This window comes from Monodelphis domestica, chromosome 4 (genome assembly GCF_027887165.1).
Source record: "Monodelphis domestica isolate mMonDom1 chromosome 4, mMonDom1.pri, whole genome shotgun sequence".
NCBI lineage: Eukaryota > Metazoa > Chordata > Mammalia > Didelphimorphia > Didelphidae > Monodelphis > Monodelphis domestica.
Genome location: NC_077230.1, coordinates 426,128,504 through 426,137,858, shown reverse-complemented (window position 1 = coordinate 426,137,858; position 9,355 = coordinate 426,128,504).

Below are 9,355 nucleotides of genomic sequence, written 5' to 3'. Positions count from 1 at the left end.
GATTCTTGGGATACAAAAGATGAGACTACCTAAAACAAAGAGGGTCCTTAGCATATGCTTAGTCTCACCCAACTAGGATTGTAATTCCCGTGAGGCTTCCCTACTCAGTCTGAAACTGCCAATCTGGGATACCCTTTAGGGTGAATTCCTAGGGGAAAAGGGAACAAGTACAAACTTTGGGGTCTCCAACCTATAAGCTAGTCCTAAAACTTGGGGTTCACCAGATCCCAATAGGCCACAAGTTTGGTATTGCTAGATTCCATGTTGACACCACCCCCCCCTTTTGGTCAAGACCGGACATCGCTGACCACATAAACCAACAAATGGGAATGCTACGTGGGGTTGGACTGTCATCACTAATGGTGGGAAAGCTTTCCGGTACAGGTACAGGCATTTGGTATTTGGGGGCATTCTCCTATGTCTCCAGTCCATTGACATTTGAGCCAGAAAGGTAGGCAATCTGCCTTTGGCAAAAACTAACAATCAAAACACTTAAGACTTTCCAAAGTCTTATGTCTTTCACATCCTGTGGGTCCTAATATGATGCCTTCTGCCTCCTCTCAGGCACACTCCATTACAGCTTCACTGCTGCTGCAAGAGAAATCCATAAACATATTCTCTAACAGGACTTGATCAATTCCCAATATACTTACTATAAAGATTATCCTGGCTGCTAACCTTAATCTGCAATTCCATATTATTAATACTATCAATGTCTATTCTACCCCAATTATAAAATTATGTAAACTACAAACAATCAGAAAGATTGCAATGCTCCCAACTATAGAAGTATAAAGGCAAAAATAAAATCCACATCACAGGTTATTCAGGACTTTGTAAACCTGAAAGTGGCCCTACCTCCTGTTTGTAGCCAAAAATTAAAATATCATCCAGCATTAAGCAAAATTCAAATTTCAAAATTTCAAAATTGAAATTAACTCCAAAAATTCTCAAGATTAAAAATGCTTCTAATTTTCCTTAATTTTAAAACCTCTCCCACATCTCACACCCACCCCTTTGGGGTGGTTGAGATGCTAGGGATTTTGAAACAGTTTTTATTAACCTTTAACTGCTTAACAGCCATAACCATGTGCTTAAACAACTTGGGCTTTTTACTTTTATTAACTATTACCTAGTATGAAAAAAAAATAATGTTGCAACTTTGTCAGCTAATGTAAAGTCTGTAGATTAAAATTTTTTGTTAAAATAATTCTCCTAATTTGAGTTCTAGCCTTAACTAAATTAGTTTTGGGTACACATTTCATTTTCCAGAGTATTTATTCAATGGCAATGAGGATTCATTTATCATTGAACTTCTGCCTAAATATATAGGTGAATGGATTAGCATTACTAGTCACAAAGGCTTTCTCTAATTTCATTGTTTCCTGCCTTAAGGCTTCAAAATGTATAAACTTTACTGTGTCAACATGGAATCTGGAAGTCCCCAGTTTATTTAGTTGGGAGGTAGAAACCCCAGTGTTTTGACCTTGTCACAGGAGAGTTTTACCCCTGAGGGAAGGTCCTACTTCACCAGACAATAGATATCCTGGTAGTTTGGGTGGGAAGTATCTCTTTTGTCCCAATGGTTTCTCCCCCTAGGCTATAGTTCTTTACCAAGGTGGCCTAGCCCTGAGCTGAATCTTCCCCTTTTGTGTCCATTGTCAAGCATCAGTCCCTCACAGTTACTCCTGTCTGGAACCCCTCATTTTCCTTTCTTACCTAGTAAAGTCAATCAACTGACCCTCTCACCCTAAGACCCCAGGTCATCTAGAAAGGTATTTAAGCTCCCCAAATTTAATGGCTTCTCAGAATTATCATTCTCCTACATTTGGCATTCCCAGGGGTCAGTGACCATGTATTGTGAACCATAAATGTCATATTTCATGTCTGCTATTATCTGTGCAATTTCACTCTCTACCTCAATTCGAGACTTTTGTTTTGTACTTAAGTTGCTTACCTTTGTGATGTGGAAATAACTTTAAAAGACATATATATATATATATATATATATATATATATATATATATATATATATATATATATACATATATATATATATATATACACACACACACACACACATATATATATATATATATTAATTTAAGGTCACCAAGGAATTCAGCTATGTAATTCCTAAATGAAAACTCAAGTCAGCAGTCAACCTTTTATGGAGTTTTTAATTACAAACAGGAGGAAGAAAGGTATTAGAGAGAGGGGGAGGAGAAGGGAATAGGGCTTAAATACCCATTCTGCTTAGGCTGGGCCAAAGGCTCAAGGCCTTGGATAGCTGAGGCAAAGAAACAAGATCAGTCCCTATCACTCATGTGACCAAAATGGAGAAAAAGTCTGAGGGCCTCCACTCCAAGCACCAGGCTCCAACCACCACACTCTCCTCCACCCAGGAAGTCCCAGGACTCCTGAGCTCTCCTCTACCTCACTTACTGTGTCTCACCTGTGCCAATGGTGGCTCTAGATTAACCCAGGACTGCCCAGAGGTCTGTTCCCTTTGCACATGTCTATTGAAGGCCATATTCTCAAATAATTAAATCTTGAGATTTGCTGCAGCCCTTTCTAAATCCTGTTACCTTGAGTAGGGTGGAGATTGTAGTTTCCAAGACCTGATTCTGTCATTCCAAGTATCTCTATTGTTATTGATCAGGAAATAGCCAAATCTCATCCTCTAAAGAATGGTTTGAACAGGGTTGAGTAGTTTTGAAATTCATACCTTGGCATCACCCTTTTTTCACTTTATGCTTATGCCCTTATGTTTCCTCCCTGGGGTACTTCCCAAATTCATCTCATTTTCAATAGATAATGCTAGATTCTGGAATCATACGGTATAATGCTTATTTCTACTACAACTTCTGAATAACGGGATTTTGCTCCAGAAGCTATTGCTGCTTCCATGGATTTCAGGTCTGGGGTCTCCTGGTCTCTAAGTCTGCAGTGAGAGCAACACTGCTTGCTATTAGAGTCCTGTCTCCCATAGTTTTTATTATTATATACTTTTCCCGATAATATACATTTTGACCTTCCCATCTCTCTCATTTTCGCCCTGTTCATAATAATGCTTCAACGAGCAGTTTCTTACTATGTGTCCTCGACGAGAGCACAAAAAAAAAAAAAAAAACAAGTCCTGGTATCTCTTTGCACCTTTTGTTGACTTTGGGGTGTCTGTCTATACTGTGTGGTTTGTCTGCTAAATGTCTTAATTGTAGCCATGTTTTTAACCTCCTCTAATTCTTTCTGCCTTAACATTCCAGAGGTCTCTTGGGAGCTTTTTCTTTATATCATTTTCTTTTTCTTGATCTACTTAGTTATCATGAAGATAGGTGACAATGTCTCTAAATTCATTAAGTGAGATGGTGTCAAACTTAGGGCAATAGTTCCTGAAGAAATCCCTCAAGTGCTTTTCACAACCCTTGAGAAATTGTCTCCTCATATGTGTTTCTGATTCTTTTGAATCAGGGCTAAAACCTAACAGTCCCTCAGTTTTTTTGATAAGGTGACCATGGCATTTTCTTAGATAAGTCATTGATCTTGGATTAGGAAAATCCAGATCCTCAAAAACTTCTGGCCAGCTCATGAGTGAAGAATCTTTTCTAGTTTGCTCAATAAAATTTTTATGTTCCTGGGGTGTAAAAAGTTCAGATAAAATAATTTCTACATCCTCAAAATCTGATTCATAGAGGCAAAATGCTTTCTTTAGTTCTTTAATTGTGAGATGAGGCATACGTTTACATAAAGACTCTAAGTCATGGGTGGTGAATGACTTATGAACCTTTGCATGTAAAATTCCAATTATCAATAACCTTAGCTATATCACACAAAGGCATAATCTTTTGAGCCTTTGATGCATTTGCAAGATTGTTAGCAGATGCATTAGTTGGTGCCTTTATGTTATTAGCGATGTCATTTCCCTGTACTGCACATAATGGTGTCCCAATATTAGTAACTACATTGTCCTTATTAGTCTGTCCTGTCACATCCCCAGACTCCACGTTGGTTCCCTTCCCCATGCCTTGTTTTCTCTGAATGTAATCCTGGCACATCTCAGTTATAATAGGGATCTGACCAAGGAAAGCCTGTAATCCATCATCTATGACTAGAGCATGTACAGTTTTCTTTGGGAAGATCAGGTTGGCACCAGCTTTGATATTTTTTATGATGTTAGTCACTACCGCAAACACAAAGTAGATGTAGAGTATGGTTTGCCACAGGTAATTTACATCTAGATAATTTATTGGCAACTGTGTCCATCCCATAGTCATATTTGCTAATGTCCCCAGAACATTGTCTATCATCCCTGCCACTGTACTATAAATGATACAGTAGCCCCAGTAAATGGCAATTATTCCGAGCACAGAAGACCAAAGTATTAGTTGTAACGTGTTTCCCATTAGATCTTTTCTAGGCTCTAACTTCTAGGAGTTAACAGTTAGAAAATGGTTATTGTCCCTGCAAGCTTTGCTTCTTGCTAGATAGGATCCAAGAGGGCTAGATCCTATTGCTGACAGCCCTAGTACAGTGTCCCTTTTTACTACATACTCTCTCCCCCAGTTTTGTAACTAGCAGACCAGAGTGGCAGTTGGTAACTGACTTGTTTCCCCTCCCCCCACCTCAAGGAATCAAGATGTTTTTGATCCTTTGTGGAAACTGCTAGGCAGAGTCAGTGACAAAAGCTGCTAGTGTCAGGAGTTGTAATTGACAATAACTTCACAACTGACAGTTGATGACAGTTGGTGACAGTCACTAAAGTTTTTTTTAAATGGGGTCCTTTCAAATCCGGGGTGCCAACTGTATTAAAAAAAGATAAATGAGGGAAGTTTTGTACCCCCAAGGGAAAGCTTAGACTTTCAGTATGGAGAGGGGGAAAGAGAGGAGAACCCCTCCTTCCACAAAGTGGGGTTCAGGGAGACAGCAGGTGTAATGGGTTGGCTCAGAGAGAGGAGAGGGGGTTTGAAGATTTCCCTTCTGCCTTCTCTCCTTAGCTAAAGCTGCTCTCCCCAATTAACTCTTATCCCTCTTGCCCCCCCCCCACTACTCGAGACCAAAAGGTCTCCCCTTGATTCATTCACTCCACTTGATTCATTCAGCTTGGGGAACAGATAACTTTTAATATTAACTCAATCAGATAATACAAAAGAAATAATGAACATGGAAGAATGGAAAAAAGGAAAGTGGGGAAAGGGGGTCCCTGTCTCGACCCCCTATCTAAACCCTTTTCCTCCCTCCTTGAGTTTGGGGGAACTCAGGTCTTGGCAGCCTTATCCCCCTGAGAGAAAGTAAGGTTGACTCACCCCTGGGCAACAGGAGTGGAAGTAAAGTCTGCTCAAGTTTCTCTTCAGAAAGTCCCTTCCAGGGGCAGCTGGGTAGCTCAGTGGATTGAGAAAAAGGCCTAGAAATGGAAGGTCCTAGGTTCAAATCTGGCCTCAGCCACTTCCTAGTTGTGTGACCCTGGGCAAGTCACTTGACCCCCATTGCCTAGCCCTTACCACTCTTCTGCCTTGGAGCCAATACACAGTATTGACTCCAAGATGGAAGGTAAGGGTTTAAAAAAAAAAAAAAGAAAGTCCCTTCAATTGGGAAGTGTTGGGGGGAAAGATTTCCAGTCACCAGCAGGAAAAGTGGGTAACCCTCAGGAGAAAGTCTTTTTTCCCACCTTCTCTCTTTGACTTCTCGATATGGAGAGACCCTCACTGTTCTCCAAGCCAGAGTCTTCTCTCCTCAGGATTCCACTCCTGGGGCCCCTCCCCTGTTGAGGTGATCAATTTCACATATTCTTCAGCCTGGCACTTTTTCTCTAGTGGCAGCCTCTGTCACATTCCCCAAGGTGCTCAGCACTGGTGGAATTTGAGCTCCCAGGACTGGCAAAGGCCACCACTGTTCCTGGCTTAACAGGTTTCAGTGGGGACATGTGAATTCAGTGCTTCTTCCCAGGCACTTTTACTGCCCTGGGGGAGGTGAGAATTATTACGTGGGGTCCACTGTGGTTCGAGGGCCCCTGCCAGGATTTTCTGGAGCCACACAAGATCCCTTAATTCATCTGTAAAAGGGTGCAGGTTACATTCAGTGGGCTGCATGGACAGTATGGTTAGTGGCTTGTTCAAAGCTTTCAGGGAAGAGAAAAGATATTGATTATCATATCTGGCCAGTTTGTCTAACTCTAGTTTAGGGAGGATGGGAGGAGGACCACTGAACATTATCTCAATGAAGTAATACCATGTACACAGGAGGTGCAACGAACCCTCAGGAGGGCCCAAAGGAGGAGGCTATATTGCCCACCTCTGCTCCCTTGACTTAGTGTCAGGTAAGGTTATATAGTGAGAGCAAAAGAATTTTCCTGCTTATAGTCTGCCCCAAAACTTGTACACTATGGGGGTACAGTTTACCATGCTGTCCCCCTCCTTCAAATATCTCAGGGAACAGGGACAATGGTTCCACTCTTCTGTAGCTTCTTCATAGCTGATAAGGGGTGTAGAATCCCTGGGATGAGGATGGAAGGGTTGTGGGCCCAGGGTCATCAGGGTCAGGTCTGCAGCGAGTGCTTAGGTCCTGAAGGCTAGGAGACCTGAAAGACGTGTCCAATGACTGGTACCCTTACCGGCAGACAGCTCAAGAAGGAGAGAGTCAGTCCCAAAAGCAGATGTATAGAAACCCAGTCTGGGGCAAAAAGCAAAACCAAAAACTAGAGCAACAGATATAGACAGAGAGAATTAGTACAATAGAAATGGATGTTAAACATTAACAATTGGATATCAGAGCCAACAGACATCATTTCTAGAAATCATCTCTGATAGTAATCGATTTTCTTTAGGAAATTTAATTCCCAAGTTTTGTTTGCAGAATTGTCATGTGATGTTTCTGTTAAAGAATATTCCTTTGCCAAGCCCACATTTACATAGCAGCGATAACCACCTGAGTAACAGGATTTCAAAGATGAATTTCTTTACCCTAGATCCTGAAGGAAATCCAGAAAACTATGAGTTATTTATGAACTTAAGATCTAAACTTCAATTTAGCATAAATAACTTGCTGCCTATTTCTCAAAGTATGTTCCCTAACTGCTGGGAGCCATCAGGCCACAGCACCTTGTCAGAGTTATGTGTGATAGCTAAGGAGGCCACAGAGTGGCCCTTGGCAAGATGTGATTGCCCACTCAGTCCCCCTTGCATGACCTCTCTTATCAATGCCCCTTACCTATGAATTGACATGATTACTATTCCCCCTAGTCTCAAAAGGAATAATGCAAGAGCAAAATACCTGTGCCCTAATTCCCCAAAACATCACCAAAAGAGCAGAACCTCAAACCCTATCCCAAAAGACTATCATGGGTTAACTTTTACTTAGGTATATAATCCCCAGTGAAACTGAAGCTACAGGCCAAATCCAAAACTTTCCCACTCACTGGAACTTATTCTCATGAAGCCAGCACACAAATCAATCATAGAGGCCCATACAATAAGTACAAGTACATATGCCTCAATGACTCAATTTCACAAACCAGTAACTCAGGAACTCCCTAGTAAGAACCCTGAGAAGTGACCAGTCTAATATTAAATTTGAATTATGTTCCCAGTACCCCTCAATTTCATTGATATGATTGTTGAATTGTCTTTTAAGAACTGTTGATTAATTATTCCATTTTATTAAAAGTAATAAGTAATTCTTGATTGTTTGTAAGCTCAAAACTTCTCACAGGGTAATGAGAAAATTAAGCCACTTGTGACCAAATCATTTATCTTGTGTGCAACCTTTTATTCTGTCTGTAATCACAATACAAGAATATAGAACGTTAATCAAGTGATTTGTTACAAGTTAATGTATCACTTTTCCAATTATCTCTCTTTGAACAGGTGTGTTAGGTAATGTATCTGTGTGCCAAGAAAATGGGTATAAAAATAAACCCCAGGCCTGGGAATTGTGGAGCAGCTATCAGTCTTCCATTTGTTATTTTTTTGACTGATCCTTCACCACCTGTAGGGAAACCCTGGAGTCAAGAGGAAGGGTGGACTTCACCCATGACACCTAACAATTTGGTAAATTTGAATTATTAAACTGAGAGGTAGTTTGGGGAAATGGAAAGTTTTATTTTTAGAATTTGCATTATGTGCTAAATATGGGAACTTGTCACTAAAGAGAAGACAGATGGGGAAAACATTTCCTCATGTACCAAGGGACACATAGTGAGGGCTTCATGTACAGTCCAAAGCTATCATTGACTCATGCCATCATTGTGTCACTCATGTCAGATAATTTTAGGGTTGTGACTTTAAATCTAGATTTAAATCGTCACCAAATAAAATACCCAAGTCAGTCTGGAAATTTATGGTAATTTAATTAATATAGAGGGAGGGGATTTAAGGAGAAGGAGGAAAGAGGATATAGGATTTCTCCTACCTGGCCTATGCAAGGGTGAGTTTTAAACTCCCTACCTCTAGGTCTTTGAAGAAGATTAGAGGCTTCTGAGAGGAAAAAGTTGGAAAGTAAAGGAGGAAAATTCAGCCATAAAGTCACCACCAAACCGGACAATAACTTATAGCCATGCTAAGATGCCAAAAGGCTCAGCAGGGCAGCTCTCAGCTAACTCTCCACTGCCAATCAGTGAAAGAGAGAGAGAGAAAGCCTTGAGGGACGAAAAATCTCAAATATATAGACCTTTCATTCTTGTGTCTCCTCCTCTAAATTTTCACATCTACCAATCACATTAAAGGTTTTTTTTTTTTCCAGGATTGCCCATACTTTTAGTTCTCACTTTCTTTGATTTGATTATATCTTTAGAGTTATTTAACACTTCTTTGTTAAATTCACCTTTTGTGAGTTACTTGACCTTTTTGTGATTAATTTAACCTTTATAGTTACTTAACATCTTTTTGTATTAGATCTAAAAATAGACTTAGCTTAAAGTTCCAGCTTCACTGTAAGGTGAGAACTAAGTACCTTCATTGTTCAATCAGATTATAATTTTATCTTCCCCTAAAGTACAGTCTAAGTAGGGTGGAGTAATTTAGAGTTCCCAAGATATTCCTGATTTTGTTAAACTAAATATCTTCATTGTTACAAACAGGAAGTAGCTAAATCCAATCTTCACACTCATTAATGGATTAATGGCCTAGATGGTCAGAAAAGGTCCATTCCCAGGTGAGCCCAGAATGTGCCTCTTTAACCATCCCAGGGCATTCTCTGTCCTTTGTGTGCTTTGTCACCATTAGATCCCAAAGCCTTCTTTTACCTTAAGAAATAACTATTACCCATTATAGGTCAGAGAAATTCTGCTGATCAGCAGTCCAAAAAAAAAATTTCCATACCCTCAAAAAAAGGCTGATCACTCAGTTATTCTTACATATTTGGG